The sequence below is a fragment of the Dromiciops gliroides genome, chromosome 2 (genome assembly GCF_019393635.1).
Source record: "Dromiciops gliroides isolate mDroGli1 chromosome 2, mDroGli1.pri, whole genome shotgun sequence".
NCBI classification, from domain to species: Eukaryota; Metazoa; Chordata; class Mammalia; order Microbiotheria; family Microbiotheriidae; genus Dromiciops; species Dromiciops gliroides.
Genome location: NC_057862.1, coordinates 365,223,185 through 365,240,872, shown reverse-complemented (window position 1 = coordinate 365,240,872; position 17,688 = coordinate 365,223,185).

Sequence of the window (17,688 nt, the reverse complement as noted above, 5' to 3'; positions counted from 1 at the left end):
CACATCCAACAACACATGTCTCATTCGGTATGTTAGCCCATCATCTTTCTTTCTGCGGCTCTCTGGGATCCCAATAGGGCATTGCATGGATCTCAAGGCTTAATTCTGAAGATTCATAAGTCTTTCAAAAGTGTTCATCTTTGAAATGCAACAAGCATTTATTAAGCACCTACTATGTGCTGGGTGCTGGGGCAGATGCAGAATTTATTTAAGACATTGTCTCTTCCTCCATGGAGGTTATAGTCTAGTGAGGAGAGGAGACATGAGAACAGATCATTTTCATACATAGAATTATAGGATCAGAATGTTACGTAAGTATACCACAGGGGTTATGTGAGGTATGGGGGAAAAGGCTACACTAACTGAAGGGATTCAGGGAAAGCTCACTAGAGGAGGTGGTCTTTGAAATGAACATTAAAAGACAGGTGGGAATTCAATAAGAAAATAATGTGTAGGTGTCTGTCTGTCTGGGCAGTTAGGTGGAGCAGGGGATACAGTGCTGGGCCTGGAGTCAAGAAGACTCCTCTTCCTAAGTTCAAATCTGGTTTCAGACACATACTAGCTATGTGACCCTGGGCAAGTCACTTAACCCTGTTTGCCTCAATTTCCTCACCAGTAAAATGAGATGGAGAAGGAAATGGCCAATTACTCCAGTATCTCTGCCAAGAAAACCCCAAATGATGTCATGAAGAGTCAGACACTACTCAAACAACTGAACAACAACAAATATGTTCATTCTTGGTGTGTTTGCAAATACTAGGCTGTCAGAGTCAAGAGGGACCCCAGAAGATATCTAATACAAAACTTGTACCTGAGCATGAATCCTTTCTACAGTATTCCTGATAGGTTATCACATGTGTGGGCATTGCCAGTATGAGTATCTGTGAGCATGTTTATACATACAGAGCTCATTGAACACAATCGTCACTTAACGTTTTGTGCACAAGCCATGACCAGAAGGTGTAGTTTACAAGAATAGGCCCCAGCAGGCTCCAAGTCACTGCCTCGGCCACCCTGAAAGATCCTGAATCTCTACCTTGGGGATGCAATTTCTCCCCAGCCTCCCAGAACCTTCCTCAGCGATGATCTCACAAGTCAAGGTTTTGAGTACAATAAAGACTCTTTGGCTTCTGATGTGGAGAACAAAACTGGAGGAAAACCCAGTGTTTAAAACTTTTTTTTCCCTTTATGCTTTGTTCAAAGTCGACTTCAACAGGGAGATGGTCCAGTTCTTGTAAGAAAACCCTATACAAAGAAGCATCTGGAAAGCTTAGTCATTGAAAGCAAAAGTTAGTTTGGCCAAGTCTTTCATTATCCATTAACTGGCAACTGAGAAGGAAAAAGGAAGAGACAAATCAGGGGTCCAGGCAGGGCACTATGTTACTGTGAGGAATGCTGCATATGACTGTGGCCTCCATGCTGTCCTCGGGCATTCATTCAATTTTTGACTCCTAAGGAGAGTACAGTGAAAAAAAAACACAAATGAACACTAACTTTAAAATAACAGAACCTGGGTTTCAATCTCAAACTGTCCATTCCTCACCCCATCCTCTTCTCTTCTCTTCCCTTCCTCCCCTCCCCTCCCCTCTTCTCCCTTCTCTTTCCCCCTTTTCCCCCACCCCTCCCCTTCTACTTCCTTTCCTCATCTGTAAAATGAGGATTAGATTTAAGGCCTCAGAAGCCTTTTCTTACTCCATGTTTATAATCCAATGATCTCTTCTACTCTGTATTACATGATTTAGTGAATTACTGTGGTGAAAACCAAAACCTCTAAATTCATCAGGTTGGTGATTAATCCTCTATCACTAAGCCTTGTGTTAGATGTTTGTAGGGCTTGCACTCAAAACGAAACCTTTCCCTGTTAGGGGGGATCTGCCTGAAGTTACACTCTACTGACATAGCCACTGAGACACCAAGGTCATCTCTATAACATGAGGAGCCATCTGAGAAGAACTTCAATGGAAACATAACAAGGATGATGGTGATGATGTTGGTGGAAATGATCGTGGTGGTGGTGGTTATCTGTTTCATGGAAGTGGTCACCTTGGTGAGAAAGTCATGGAAACACTCACTGAAGGTTAAGACAATGACAAATTTTCTAGTGTGAGCATCATAGCTAAGAGTTATTTGAAATGCTCTTTGGATGCATTGTTTGACTTGACAAAACTTTTCCTCCTTTTTTTTTTAATTCTTTTTTTTTGTTTTGGTTTGGTTTTTTGAGGCAATTGGGGTTAAGTGACTTGCCCAGGGTCACACAGCCAGTAAGCATTAAGTGTCTGAGGCCAGATTTGAACTCAGATACTCCTGACTCCAGGGCCGGTGCTCTATCCACTGCACCATCTGGCTGCCCCCTCCTCCTTTCCTTTTATTTAAAAAAAAATCTTTGTTATAAAGGATATCTCTCTGAGAGGGCTTCAGGGGGAAATCCAGATGATATGAAAACAAAAGATATCAATAAAATCTATTTAAAATGATAAAAGAAATGCTATTTGGAATAGAATAAGGGTCAATTAATTATATTGCACAATGAAACTTGTTTTTCCACAGAGGCACAGTGGACAGAGTTAAGAAGTGGACCTAGAGTGAAGAAGATACAAGTTCAAATCTAGTGGCAGACACTTACTAGCTGTATGACAATATACAAATCGCTTAACCTCTGTCTGTCTCAATTTCCTCATCTGTAAAATGGGAATAATAATAACTACCTCCCAGAGCCGTTGTGAGGATCAAATAAAATAATGTTGGTGAAGTACTTTGCAAACCTTCAAGCTCTATATAAATACTAGGTATTATTGGTTTAAGATTAGCTGTATTTCATAGTAATTTTTTGTGCTGATTTAAAATATGGCTTCCTGTTTTGTCATTTACCCACTGTCTTCACAGGAATGACCATTTTTCTATCCTTTTAAAATAATTTTTATTATTGTTGGCCCCCCCCCCGCCCCTGGGGAAATTGGGGTTAAGTGACTTGCCCAGAGTCACACAGCTAGTAAGTGTCAAGTGTCCGAGGCTGGATTTGAACTCAGGTCCTCCTAAATCCAGGGCCAGTGCTTTATCCACTGTACCACCTAGCTGCCCCTAATATAATTTTTATTAAAGAAATTTGTGCTTGTTTACTTAACTTCTACTCAGATGTAGCTTTCGATGTAGTTTCTGATAATTTCCTGATACATTTTGCTGATGCAGTGTCAGTCCTCAGCCTCCAGCACTAATTTAGCCAGTATTCTTGGGCGCCCCCCCCCCTACTTTACTATGGTGGAGATTTCTTGATGCATGCATTCTCCATGCTCATTACTGATTGCAGTAGGTTTTCTGGGAAGAAGTCCAAATGTGAATCCCAGAAATGTATTTTGAATGACATGTTGCTTCCCATAATTCTATAAGCTTTGAGGAGATCATTGACAATTTCTTGGTAATTTTCTGCTTTATAGTTTCACAAAAAGGTTTTGGTCACTCTTTAAGATGATTTCCATGCAGCTCCTACAACTTCATTCAACTGTTTTTTTCAAAATGTTCTTATTTCACAGACAAGCAGAGCAGAGTTGAAATACGGAAAGGGCAGCTGGGTGGTGCAGGAGATGAAGGGCTAGAATCAGGAAGACCTGAGCTGAATTCTTCCTCAGACACATTAGTTGCGTGTCCCTGGGCAAGTCACTTAACCTTTCTTAGCCTCAGTTTCCTCATCTGTAAAGTGCCAGAATTGAACTGAATTATTCTTTAAATTTATTATTTATTAATTATTCTTTAACTCAAAATCTATTTTTAAGAAAGCTGTAAGCCAGAGAAAATTCAGGGCATCCTAAACAATCCTCTTTTTCTGATTTTTGGATATTGAAACATTCAAGTTTGTAAAATTCATGGTAAAAATAAAATTTTAAAACCCCAAATGTTGATTTTTTTATAATTTCCCTTATTCAAAGGCCCATAAATATTACTTCTATGATTTTAGCTTCACTGATTCTTAGAGATTTACTTTTGAGATAAGGAAAATTGACACCATTTTAATCCATTGCCTTGACAAACTTTTTTATTAAATTAAATTTATTGTGGAAATGGGGCAAGAACATCTTTTTAGGATTAGTCAGCTATTCCTTACCTCATTTTTCTTTCTTAGCTTCAGGGTTTGTTTTTTCTTTTGAGGATAGTATTTTTTTAAAAAAAATAATGTCTTTTTTTTTTGTCTTCGTTGTACCATTTACAAGTAAAGCAGCAGTGTTTGGTTTACTAAAGTAATCTCCTAGTAAAACAGCAATCTTCAGATTCCCACAGATATGCCAAGAATTCTTATCATATTTAATTCTTCTCAAGATATGTTTCACGATCCGAACATATTTTGGTGACTTCTTGAAGAAGATTCCATCTTTTTAGCCTAGAGGTGAGTTAAAAGTTCAACATGATTTATGACTAAGTTAAGATAAACAACAAGGTGATTTAGATCTTCTTGAGTTATTTTTCTATTTATTTTTCTAAATTTAAATTTTTTAAATCAAGCTTGCCTTCTCTCCCTCCTCCCTTCTTCACCCCTACCACCACATTGAGAAAGGAAAAAATATTCATAAATATATAGAGTGGGAGGGGGTTCCAAATTGGCCGTTAAAAAAATTTAAATTCCCAATCTCAACCTCCTCTCTGAGTCTATCATCTCTATCCAGAGGTGGTTTCCATCCTGTGTCCTCTTGAATCATGGTTGGTCATCTCATTGGTACAGAGTTCCTAAGTCTTTCAAAGTTGTTTGTCTTTGTAATATTTTGGTTACTGTATAGATCGTTCTTCTGTTTCCATTCACTTCATTATGCATCAGTTCATACAAGTCTTCCCAGGCTTCTATAAAACTATTCCCTTCTTCATTTCTTATAGTTAAACGGTATTCCAACATATTCGTACCTCATAACTTATTCAGTCACCAATTGATGGGCATCCCCTCAATTTACAATTCTTTGCCACCACATAAAGAGCTGTTATATAAATGTTTGTACACATGGGTCCTTTTCATCTTTCCTTGATTTCTTTGAAGATACAGGTTGAATATGACTGGGTCAAAGGATATTCTGCTTGAGTTATTAAAGGATGATTTGAGGATGGAAAGCTTAATTCAAGTGGGGATATGACTACTTTGTTATTCTGCCTTATTATGCCAAGTCTCATGGGAACAATTTAAATCATCAGGTTCATTTTTTTTAAAAATCCTAGATCCAAGTTTTGAGTAATTTTGTTGTTTTTTTAGCTGATGGTGGACTTGGATAGTGTACATTATGGTTACAATTAGGGTATATGGGTCTGGAGTCAGGAAGATCAGAGTTCAAATTTAGTTTCAGACATTTTATAGCTATGTGATGATCCTGAGAAAGTCACTTTTCCTCTGCCTCAGTTTCCTCATAATATTTGTAAAGTGCTTTGAACAGTTCCTGGCATATAATAAGAACTATGTAAATGTTTAGTCATCATGTTAGCTATTATTTATTAATTCCTGATATACTTGTTAAGCCAAAACAGCAATCTATCGAATTGCCTTTTTGTTCTCTCCAAACAATAGGGAGTGCAAACAGCATGGCTGAGATCCATGAAGCCAAACCAGTTAGTATTCCAATGCAAGCGATACAACAGAAGTGAGGGGCCCAAGCTTTATCCTGGACATCCATTTTGTAACCAAATAGAGCTCATATGTTTTCTTTGCTAGAAGAGTGAAATCTAGTCTGTATGATTTAAAGGTTAGCTCACTGCATACATAACACAAATGATTCAGAAGATTGACACCCTGATGAGATATACTGAAAATTTAAGTAATATATACCAACATGCACAAAGTACAAAAACTGGAGAAAAAAGAATTTTGAAGCAATAATGATTTTTACCAAATGATGCCTGGCTCACGGCTGATGGAGCAGCCTGAAAGTTTCATGCAGGACTAAGTGTATGTTAATAGGTTCTGGCCTTCTCTGCCACGTAGCACCCAAGCTAGATTTTACACAACACAGAAGAAGAAGTCAACCAGTGGCCTCTCACAATCCCATCTCCCTGCCCTCCCTCAACCAAACCGGTATCATATTACTATCTTATATCATGTAATTTATATATTTTTAAAAATCACAGCACTAAATAAGGGTGGGTGACAAAGCAGTCACAATTGTCTCTTTCAATTCACTATCAAAAATGCATATTAAGGGGGCAGCTAGGTGGCACAGTGGATAAAGCACTGGCCCTGGATTCAGGAGGACCTGAGTTCAAAGCTGGCCTCAGACCCTTGACACTTACTAGCTGTGTGACCCTGGGCAAGTCACTTAATCCTCATTGCCCTGCAAAAAAATACATATTAAGACATTTCCTAAAAAATTCCCATGCGAAAAATGTATATTATACCCTTATAAGTATTTGATAAGAGAGTTAATAACTGGCATTTGAATCTTGTTCTTTATGTCATTTCTATGTCCTTTATCTTATAAAAGATAAATTCCTCTAAAAGCTTAGTTGATTCCACTTCTCAGGGTGAAGATGACCCTTGGGTCTTGGGCATCTAAGTTTAGAGAAGCTTAATATCACATATGCCACAGGAATCCCTGAAGACCTTCTACCAAGTCATGGATGGTTTGTGTCAATAGAAGCCGTTTACCTGAAGTTGTGATCGCCTGTTGACAGTACCTATACTGACAAGTCTCTAGGTATTTAAAGTATTTAAGTATGGAAAAAAGCTTCATTATCTTCATTATCGTCTTATTATTAAAATGAAAAATATACTTTTCATAGAAACAACTTATTAAAAGGTGAAAGTCTGTGTGATTCCATTGAAGCACCATTCATTCATCCATACCTGCAGTAAATTAACCCACTGGATCTAAGCCAGTCACCAGAAAACTCAGAGGGAAGCTACTAGAAATGTGGGCATAACCACCTGCTTGGACTGCATGACCTCTGAGGTCCATTTGAGCTCCAGAGCCCAGATGCTAAGTCTCATTGCCCTTTCCCACCTTCAACAACCTAAACTAGATCAGATGATTGTAGAGGATATGCTAGAGATGACCCCTGGCTGCAGGGAGGACACCTAGGAGGGAAGAAAGATGGAGAGAAGAGCATAGTACAGAACCTAGATCCTGGAACACAGCAGGGTATTGTTTGATGGGAAGGTTGGTTCCTTTCCCACTGATGGAATGTGCCTGTATTGGGTGGTGGTGGTGATGGCAGTGTACCTGAGTGATGATCCTGGTGAGGATGGCCCAGAATTTTAGAACTGAAAAGGAGAGGCCTTAAAGATCATCCATTTTGGGGGCAGCTAGGTGGCACAGTGGATAAAGCACCAGCCCTGGATTCAGGAGGACCTGAGTTCAAATCCAACCTCAGACACTCAACACTTAATAGCTGCGTGACTCTGGGCAAGTCACTTAACCCTCACTGCCCTGCAAAAAAAAAAAAAAAATCTTCCATTTTCCAGTTATGCAACCTAAGGTCAAATATTGGCCCCCTCTAAGAAGCCTCAGTTCTTTATCTCTGAAAGTGGGTTTTCTCCTTTCAGGTCTGAAGCCTGGAGGGTGAAAGCATCACACCTATTTTTTAGGTTATAGTAAGTGACAGAAGAGGGACCAGAAATCCAATTCTCCTAGGTAGGCAGCTAGAGGATAGAGAGCTGGACTTGAGTTCAAATACAGCTTCAGACACTTACTAGCTTCTTGACCCTAGGCAAGTCACTTGCTATCTGCCTGCCTCAGTTTCCTTGACTATAAAATGGAGATAACAGCACCTACCTCCTAAGGATCAAATGAGAAAATATCTGTAAAGCATAGCTTCTGGCAACATAGTTGTTGTTCTTTGTCCTTCATTCTTGAAGAGGACCATGACATGGGTGATGTCATGACTTGCACTGAATTGGATTGAAGTGAGGGAGGGCAGTGCAAAGTCACCAACCTCACTCTCTCCTCCAGAGCCATCTGGGTCCAGTGGCAAGATACATATATCAGGACGACTGGAAATGATCCTGGATGTTTGTGTGTGTGTGTGTGTGTGTTTTGTGAGGCAATTGGGGTTAAGTGACTTGCCCAGGGTCACACAGTAAGTGTCTGAGGTGGGATTTGAACTTGGATCCTCTTGACTCCAGGGCCAGCATTCCATCCACTGAGCAACCTAGCTGCCCCATCAGGCAGCATAGTAGACACTTAACAGATGCTTATTCTCTTCTCCTCTACTCCCATCCCTCTTCTTGTTTTAGTCCAGTGCTTTTCCTACCATATACCAAGTGGTAACCATTGAAAACCACTTTCCAATCCCACCTTCATAACCAGGTGCACCCTTGGAATTGGAAACATCAGGGCCAAGACTCACTTTGCCAAAGTATTCCTAGTCTCCAAAGTGAACTCCAGCCAGGTAACTGGAGGCTCTGGGCACTAGGCCCTACCTGAGTAAGGCCTGGTGGGTGTGGATGACTCAATAAAGGCACCACTTATCCAGTTGGAGACTCAATCATGGTTCTTAGGACTTAGAGATGGATGGAAGGAACCTCTGGAATTATCTGGTCCAAAACCCTAATTTTATAGTGGGAGAAACTGAAGCTTAGATCATGGAAGTGACCTGAAGTCACGGAAGAAGGGGTTCCTTTACACAATATAGGAGAAAAAGTCAACCAGTGGCCCCTCACTACTCCCATTTCCCTGCCCCACCCTCAACCAAACCACTATTGTACCACTACCTCATATCATATCATTTATATCTTCAAAAAATCATTGCACTAAGTAAGAGTGGGTGACAGAGCAATTGCATTTCTCTTTTATAGAGATTCCACTAAAGTCTTAGTTGATTCTACATTTCGGAGTGAAGATGACCCTTGTTTCTTGGGTAGTGAAATTTAAAGCTACGTTTCAAACCCAGGTCCTCTGATACCAAATTAATTTCTCGTTTTATTATAAAGCCCTACTGTGTGCTACCAGAGCATAGGTCTTACAGTGGGGGAGAGAGGAGGAGAGGGCCAGATACATTCATCCATTCACTCACTCACTCATTCATTCATTCATTCAACAAACATTTGGGAAGTGACTCCACCTTCCTCATTAGTAAACACAGTAAAATATGACATTGGACAAGTAATTTCTCCTCTTTGATCTTCAGGGTCTGTCTGTGTAAAATGGACTACCTCTAAAACCTCCTCCATTTCCAAATCTGTCATCCCATGAAATTGTAATTTAACCTAAAAGCTCTCACAGTGCCCTAAAGCTAGTAGAAACACGATACAAAGTGATATTTATACACAATAGGAAAGCCCAAGCATTGTAATTCCCTGCTAGCCTCTCCCCACCCAATACACACTTTGTATAAGGAATGGACATTGTTCTGCCATTGATTTTGGAGGGGGGCGGGGTTGGGTGAGGCAATGAGGGTTAAGTGACTTGCCCAGGGTCACACAGCTAGTGTCATGTGTCTGAGGCTGGATTTGAACTCAGGTCCTCCTGAATCCAAGGCCAGTGCTTTATCCACTGTGCCACCTAGCTGCCCCCTCTGCCATTGATAATGTTTCTTTAACATGGCATAAAATTCCTTGGACAAGGTTAACTCCTTGATGAGGTGTGAATTCCAGAGGGATACCATAAGGAAGAATGATTAATAGATGAGAGCAGAGGATAAGACAGACAGAAAACCAGAGGAACTAGAGGTGGTGTTTTGAGGGATCCCCTTAACAGGCAGATCAAGGGACAGAGCTCCTGGACCACTCAGAGTCAAGGACAAGGAACACCAAGGCACAGTCATAGAGGGGCAGGGTCAGACTTTGTCCTTCATTGGTACTGTGAATTACAGGGAGTGTGCAGGTTCAAGGAAGGGCTGGATTTCTTCAGCAACACTTGGCCCTGATGTTTCCAATTCCAAGTTCCTCTTGAGGACCCTCAACCTCAGGGCAAAATGCTACTGTCTGAAGGTCCCTGGGAGGTGGAGGCCCATCAGAAGGAAAAGGACAGTTGCCTTGACTATTTATGGGCTCAAGCACAAGCCTTTACAGGTTAATTGTTCTCTCGGTTGCTCAAAGTCTCTCCTAGATGTGTTGTTAGCCTGAGTACTTCTATGGGAACTGAGGGCACTTTTCCCAGCCAGAGCCAAACCTTGGCTGGGGGGCATATGTAAAAAGGAGATACTTCGTGAGAAACCTGGTCTGTGTAAACCCTGCGTTTTGGTTCCTGGCCACCAGTTCTTGGCTACAAATAATATACAGTGCTACATGGTAAGTACATTAGAGAGGTGCAATGTGAAATCCAGGGGGAAGGAACAAGGAAGGGTTCGAGAAGCAAGAGGATCTTTGTCTTTGGGCCAGCTTTCTGCCAGAGTCATGACCTTGGAGGTGGGGCTGGGCAGGATGAACAGGACCCGGGGACAAGAAGAAGTCCCTAAAACCTGCTGGTAGAGAGAGGCATTTGCCAAGGAGGTGTCAGAGCCCTAGGCAGGGGCTGAGAGGGATTCCAAACTCCTTTCCTGGGCTCCCTCCCTGCCCTCTGAGGTCTGGGTGTAAGTGGTGAAATTCCACAGCCGCCTCCGACCAGGAAACCAGGCTGCTGACTGCTCCTTGGATCTGGCCCACTCTCTCTGGCTTTTTTCCAGGGGGCCCCAGCTTCTTCCTCCCTGTCCTCCTCCTGGGAAAATTTGGTAGTTGGGGGAAGGAGGCTGGGAACTAATGGGACCTTGGAGATAGATCCCCCAATCCTTCCTTTTACAAATGGGGAAACTGAGGCCTAGAGAAAGGAAAGGACTGAATCAAGGACATACTGGTGTCAGAGCCACAATAGAAGCTCTCCCCCAGGCAAAGGGCCAAGACTCTTGAAGGAAGGTCCTTTGGAGAGTCATGTCAATGAATATCCAACACATGCTGTTCCCTGGAGGCCTCTCAAGATGGTGGAGGAGGGAGTTAGGCCAGGAGTGAAATAACCAGACACTTTAATGAATGAATAGTTGGGTGGGTGTGTATTCAGACTCCCTGCATCCTTTGTTCTTTCTTTTTTTTTTTTTTGTGAGGTTAAGTGACTTGCCCAGGGTCACACAGCTAGTAAGTGTGTAAAGTGTCTGAGGCCGGATTTGAACTCAGGTCCTCCTGAATCCAGGGCCGGTGCTCTATCCACTGCGCCACCTAGCTGCCCCTGCATCCTTTGTTCTGATCCAAGCCCATACTTCACTCAGGTGACTCCTCCTTCCACCTTAGGCCATGACAAGATGCTTTTCCCCACCTGAAGTGATCACCTAGTCTGCCAAATGGAACTGGAGGTAGGTAGAATTTGGACAAGTCCAATGTAGTCCTGGTCTCTGACAGGAGAGCTGAACAACACGAATCTGAGCTGCTCCTCTCCCTCCTTAGCCATTCTGGTGGTTTGTTGTTGTTTGTCCTTCATTCTCAAAGAGGAACATATAGAGGCCATGTCATGACTTGCACTGAATTGGATTGAAGTGAGGGAGGGCTGTGCAAAGTCACCAGTCTCACTCTCTCCCCCAGAGCCATGTGGGTCCAATGGAGAGATATAGATCTGGATGACGAGATGGCACTGGATGTTTTAATTTTAATTTTTTAAAACATCTGGGGCCATCTCTGCACACAGATGGCTCTGGAGGAGAGAGTAAATCTGGTGACCTTGTACAGCCCTCCTTCACTTAAATCCAATTCCCTGCAAGCCATGACATCAGCCTTGATGCCATGGTCCTTTTTGGGAACGAAGGGCAAATAACAACAGATACTTGTACACAGTCGTCTGGTGGTTTACTTAGGGGTTAAAACTACAAAGACAGCAGAGGAGAGGGTCAAGTCGAGATGAGAAGTCCAAGCTCAGACACAAGGGTCATGGGGATGAGCAACGATGCATTGGGACAGACCTGGACGCAAGGGCTGATTGCCTTCCATAGGTAGAGCAGCTGAGTCAAGCCAACACATCTTTCTTAAGTGCTTACACTATGCTGAGCTCTCGGAAAACAAAGAAAGGCAAAAAGCCAGTCCCTGCCTTTTTTTGGGAGCTCCCATTCTAGCATGGAAGACAAGATGCAAATGACCACGCACATACAAGATCTTTACAGGATAAATTGTAGGCAACAGAGGGAAGGCATTAGAATGAAGAGGGATTGGGAAAGCTTCCTGTAGAAGGTGGGGTTTTAGCTGGAACTTGAAGGAAGTCAAAGAAGCCATTGAGGTGGAGATGAGGAGAGAGAAAGTTCCAGGTACCAGTGGGACAACTGGTAAGAGGCTGGAGTTGGGAGATGGAGTGCCATTTGTGAGGAACAGCCAGGAGGTTAACGGAGGATACGTGGGGTATGTGGAGGGAGTAAAGTATAAAAAGACTGGAAAGGTGGGAAGGGACTGGGTTGTGAAGGACTTTAAAAGCCAAACAGGATTTGATATCAGATATCTGATCCTGGAGGTAGTAGGGAGCCATGGGAGTTTAGAGAATTGAGGGGAAGGGAAAGGTGATCTCTTTAGTCCTGGGATTGAATTGCAGAGATACAAGAGCCCCACAGGCTGAGCAGTGCACCCTGCTGCCAGATCCTGGGACCCCCTCTACCCTGTCTCGGACCATTGGTCCCGAACCTCTTCTTAAACACTTCTGCTACTAGAGAGCCCACACTATAAAGAAGTGCATTCTATTCCTTTTGTTTGTTGTTCAGTCATTTCAGTTGTATTGGACTCTCCATGACCTCATTTGGGATTTTCTTGACAAAGATTTTTGGCATGGTTTTCAATGTCCTTCTCCTGCTTTTTTTACAGATGAGGAAACTGAGGCAGAGTTAAAGGACTTGCCCACGGTCACACAGTTATGAAGTATCTGAGGCCCTGTTTTCCTGACTCCAGTGCCAGCATGCTATGCACTTGGCCAGCTTGCTGCCCCACTCTATTGCTGTACAGATCTAATTGTTGGTCTACAGGGACAGTGGAAAGAACACCTTTTAGTCACTACCTGGGTGGTCTTGGGCAAGTCACTTGAGTTCTCTGGGACTGTTTCTTTCTTTTTAAAATGAAGGCATCTGAGTAGATGGCCTTCCAGGCCCCTTGTGGCTCTTAATCTGTGATATTCTTTATACTGAGCTGAAATCTGTCTCCCTGTGACTTCTCCCATTGCTTTCTTTAGTTCAACCCTCTGAGGTAAAGTCGAATCCCTCTTCCATAGGACAGACATTCAGACAACACTGCTCATTAGCTCGGAGCAGTTTGACTCCTATCACTTAATCCTTAGTCCAGCAGCAGTGGAAAGATCTTGGGTTTACAGTCAGGAGACCTGGATTAAAGTCTCAGTTCAGATGTTAACTAGCTGTGCAGATCACTTCATTTAACTGAGCCTCAGTTTCCTCATCTGTGAAATAGGAGCTATGAAACCTGATCTACCTTCCCCCATAACACACAAACATGCACACATACACACAGGGTTGTGGTCTGTGGGGTAGTATCAAGATTCAAAGAAGGGAGAGGCACAGAATTCCAGATACTTTTTTTTTTTTTTTGGTGAGGCAGTTAGGGTTAAGTGACTTGCCCAGGGTCACACAGTTAGTAAGTGTCAAGGGTCTGAGACTGGATTTGAACTCAGGTCCTCCTGAATCCAGGGCCTGTGCTTTATCCACTGTGCCACCTAACTGCCCCCAGATACTTTTGACTAGGGAAAAAGGAGAGCTAGGGATCCTGGAAGGCAGGCCTAGGGGCACCAAGGGGAGAAGAGTCTGGGCACCTGAACACCTGAATGAGGAGCATAGCCTAGGGGTCTCAGTGGCTTCCCCATCCTGGTCGGCAGAAGATCTGAATTCAGCCTGTGACTCACCATACCTTGGACCCTGTGAGCCAGAGAAAGATGGGCTCCCTGCAGTGGGAGTGGGTGGGTAGTGGAGGGGCTCTCTTCCTCTCTTTTTCAATCTCTTCTGTCCCTTGATTCCCTCCGCCCCAGGGACCTTGAATAATCTCAGGGCTTTGTGTACCTGCTTCCGTCCTTAATAAGAAAATGCTATCAAGTGTTTTCTGGCAGGCTCGTCAGAGTCCACAGCCCCAAACCTCTTTCCCTTTCCCCTCTTCTCATTCCCCAGTCCCCCAGTTTTCTTCACCAGGGTCTGATGCTTGCTTGATACTAACAACCCTTTTCCCCTCTCCCCTGAGTTCCTGCTTGCTTTCTCAACCCAGGGATTCCACAGGGGGCTGGCCCTTTTTATCTGTAAAGTTCCCGGCAAATGGAGGAGAATCAGAAGGATGCTCTTAAATGTAAGGGGATGTATTACCGCTTGCCAGTGATAAGGTTGAGTTCTGTCTTTGCCTAAATCTCCAAGCACTCGGGACAGTTCACAAGCAGTGGTGTCAAACTCAGAAACAGCTCCCACTAAACTGTATATAAAAACTTTTGCAGGTGACTTAGAAAACCACATATCAACATTATTGATCTTCTATTGTATCTTTATTTATTTTGTTAAATATTTCCTAATGACATCTTAATCAGATTAAGGACCTACTCAGAAATGTTGCCTAGCCACACATCTGACACTTCTGCTTTACAGTATCTACCAGGATTCCCTGGGGAGACCAGATCAGAATTATTTTCAAGCACTTTTCTCTGTGAGGGAGGGAGTACAAATATTCTCACCCCCATTTTGCAGATGAGGAAATTGGGACTCAGAGGATCATGGGACCTAGAACTGAACAAGACCTTGGAAATCAATCAGCTTTCTTGTAAATTTCAGAGGAAAGTGGCTCAAGTCAATTTCTGTCTTCCTTTAGGGAAAAAAAAGTACAAACTCTTCTGTCATTTAAAGCTCTTCACAGTCTGGCTCCAGCTTGTCTTTCCAGGCTGATTATACATTACTTCCCATCACATACTCTATGGTGCAGTCAGACCGGCCTACTTTCTATTCATCTTGAATGAGAGATTCCAGTCTGACCCCTGGATTAGAACACTCTCTCTCCTCAGGGAACCTCTACAGCTCCCTTCAAGGCCCAGCCCAAAGTTTATCTCCTCCAAGAGACTTTTCCTGATTCCCTTTGTTGTTAGTTACTTACCCCCCCCCCCACTGCCTATTTATTTTGTATATATCCTGTATTTATTTCTCTGTGATCATGCTATCTTTGATCATGAGGCAGCTGGGTGGCACAGTCAGCCTGGAGTCAGGAAGACCTAAATTCTAATCCTGCCCTTGACACTTACTAGCTGTGCAACCCTGGGCAAGTCACTCAACCTCTATTTGCTTCAGTTTCCTCAACTGTAAAATGGGGATAATAACAGTACCTACTTTCCAGCGTTATTGTGATGATCAAAAGAGAAGATATTTGTAAAGCACTTGGCATAAAGGTGCTAATAGATAATAATGTTGTTGTTTTTTTGTTTTGTTTTTTTTCAGGGCAATGAGGGTTAAGTGACTTTCCCAGGGTCACACAGCTAGTAAGTGTCAGACACTTGTCTGAGGTCAGATTTGAAATCAGGTCTTCCTGAATCCAGGGCCGGTGCTTTATCCACTGCACCACCTAGCTGCCCCTAATTGCTATTTTTTAAAAAGACTTCCTCCATCACCTGGGGAATGGGAAGCACAGACTTTTTTTTTTTTTTTTTTGCTGGAGGTACTTGGGACACCCTTGGGACACAGTGGAAAGTATGGTGGATTTGTAACAAAAGATGTGGGTTCATAGAATTGAGAACTGAAAGGAATCTTAGAAGAAGCTCAGGTTGAGGCCTGGCTCTGCTGTAGATTACCTGGGTGACTCTGGACAGGTCACTTCAGCTCTCTCCATTTGCCTCCATTTGATTAGAGAATCTCTAAGGTTCCCCCCTCTCTTCTAAAGTCTATGAACTGGGATTATGTGACTTGTCCCAAGTCACAAAAGCTTGGAGCAGAAAGAAGTCTTAGATTTGAATCCACCTCAGAATCTGATGCTTTCTAGGCTTTCTCCACTGAATCATGCACTTTGTAGTTGCTCAGTTGTCCCAGTCATGTCCACCTCTTTGTGACTCCATTTGGGGTTTCTTGGCAAAGATACTGGAGTGGTTTTGCCATTTCCTTCTCCAGCTCATTTTACAGATGAGGAAACTGAGGCAAAGAGGGTGAAGTGACTTGTCCAGGGTCACACAACTACTAAGTGTCTGAGGCCAGATTTGAACTCAGGAAGATGAATCTTCCTGACTCTAAGTCTGGTGCTCTATCCATTGTGTGTCATCTAGTTGCCCCATCATACACTCTATCATGCTGAATTTCCTTCTCCCTGCTCTAGGGCCTGAAACACACTGAAGAGACTATGATATCTTTCCCAGAAGTCACAGAGTTCCTAACTGGAAGGGACCTTGTCATTTATCTCATTCAATTCTCACATTTTACAGATAGGAAAACTAAGACCCCCAAAGAGGTTCAAAGCTGTGGATCACACAGCAGAGATTAGTCCTCTTGCTCCAAATTTAATACTCCTTCCACTGATCCTACACTTGGCATTCCATATCTAAGCAGGGGACAAAATTTTGTGCCAAAGGAAGAAAGCTTTAATGTGGAATTTGGGGTGTCAAGGAGACAGGTTAGGGAGGGAAGTGTTTTGGGGGTAACACTTCCAGCCTTGACTCTTGGCTTCCAGGACCTGGGACCCCACTATTTATCTGAAGCAGTCAGTCCTGGTCAGTGGCTGAGGACTTGGAACCTTGGGGCCCAGGTGGCCTGGGGATTTGAGAGTCAAGCATAGGAAGATGAGGATGCAGTTCCCTTATTCATAAACTGGAATGGAGGACAAGGAACATCTGTGCCAGGCTGGAGTCCCAGCATCTATCAAGTGCCCCTCTGTGCTGGGCACAGGGACAGTGATGGTTGGGTAGAAATAGCCAGGGAGATAGATTTTAGTTCTGGCTCTTGCTCTGTGTGACTTTGGCCAAGTCCCTTCTCCTCACTGGGTCTTAGTTTCTACATCTGTGAAAGGGGTAGCATGCTACCTGTCCTTGATTCTTTCCCACCTGCTGTTAGGGATGACATAGGAGCAAAGAGGTGACAGCACTTTAGCTGGACCTATCCTCTTAAAAGGAGTCTCACTGGTGAGGGTCAAAAATGGAGCAGACCTTAACTCTCTCATTTTGTAGAGGAGAAAACCTATCTTCAGAGGTGGGGAGTGACCTGCTCAGGGCAACACACCTAGAAAGTAGTACAGTTCCTGTGCCGAGGTCCTGGAGGCTCCCATCCAACCTTCTTCTTCCTTCCCATTGAGCCTGGAAGGCAGGGGGCTTTTGGGGACTCAAGCCACAGCAACCACCTAGGGGCAGGAGGCTGGTAGAGGGGAGTGGGGTGGGGGGGGTGGCAGAAAACTCCTACTCTTATTGGCTGCTTGGCTGGTCACTCAGTAGTACCGCTTTTAGCCAAAAAACTCCTCTCTCCTCTCCTCTTTACTCCCACCCCCTGCCCCGGGTGTGTTTGAGGCTGCCCCAGGGATTGGTTGCTTGGTGGTCGGACCCGGTCCGCTCCCTCTTAGTTAGGGACAAGTGCCCCATTGTCCAGGCCGGCGCGGGCCTTAATTACATCCACATGCCGGGCAGGCGGGCAGGCAGGCGGGGCTGCTTCTTGGCTCTGGGATTGGAGGGGGGGGAGGAAGGGAAGGGGAAAACAGCTTGACTGTTTTCACCAAGAGCTCATTTCCCCCAACACCACACCCGAACCCCCAACACCTATTCCTCAGTTCCTGTAGGTCTTGGACCCCTACATGTACTCTCAAGAGATCACAGAGGGGGAAATTTTCAAATGCTTCCCTTGGTGGGGTGGAGG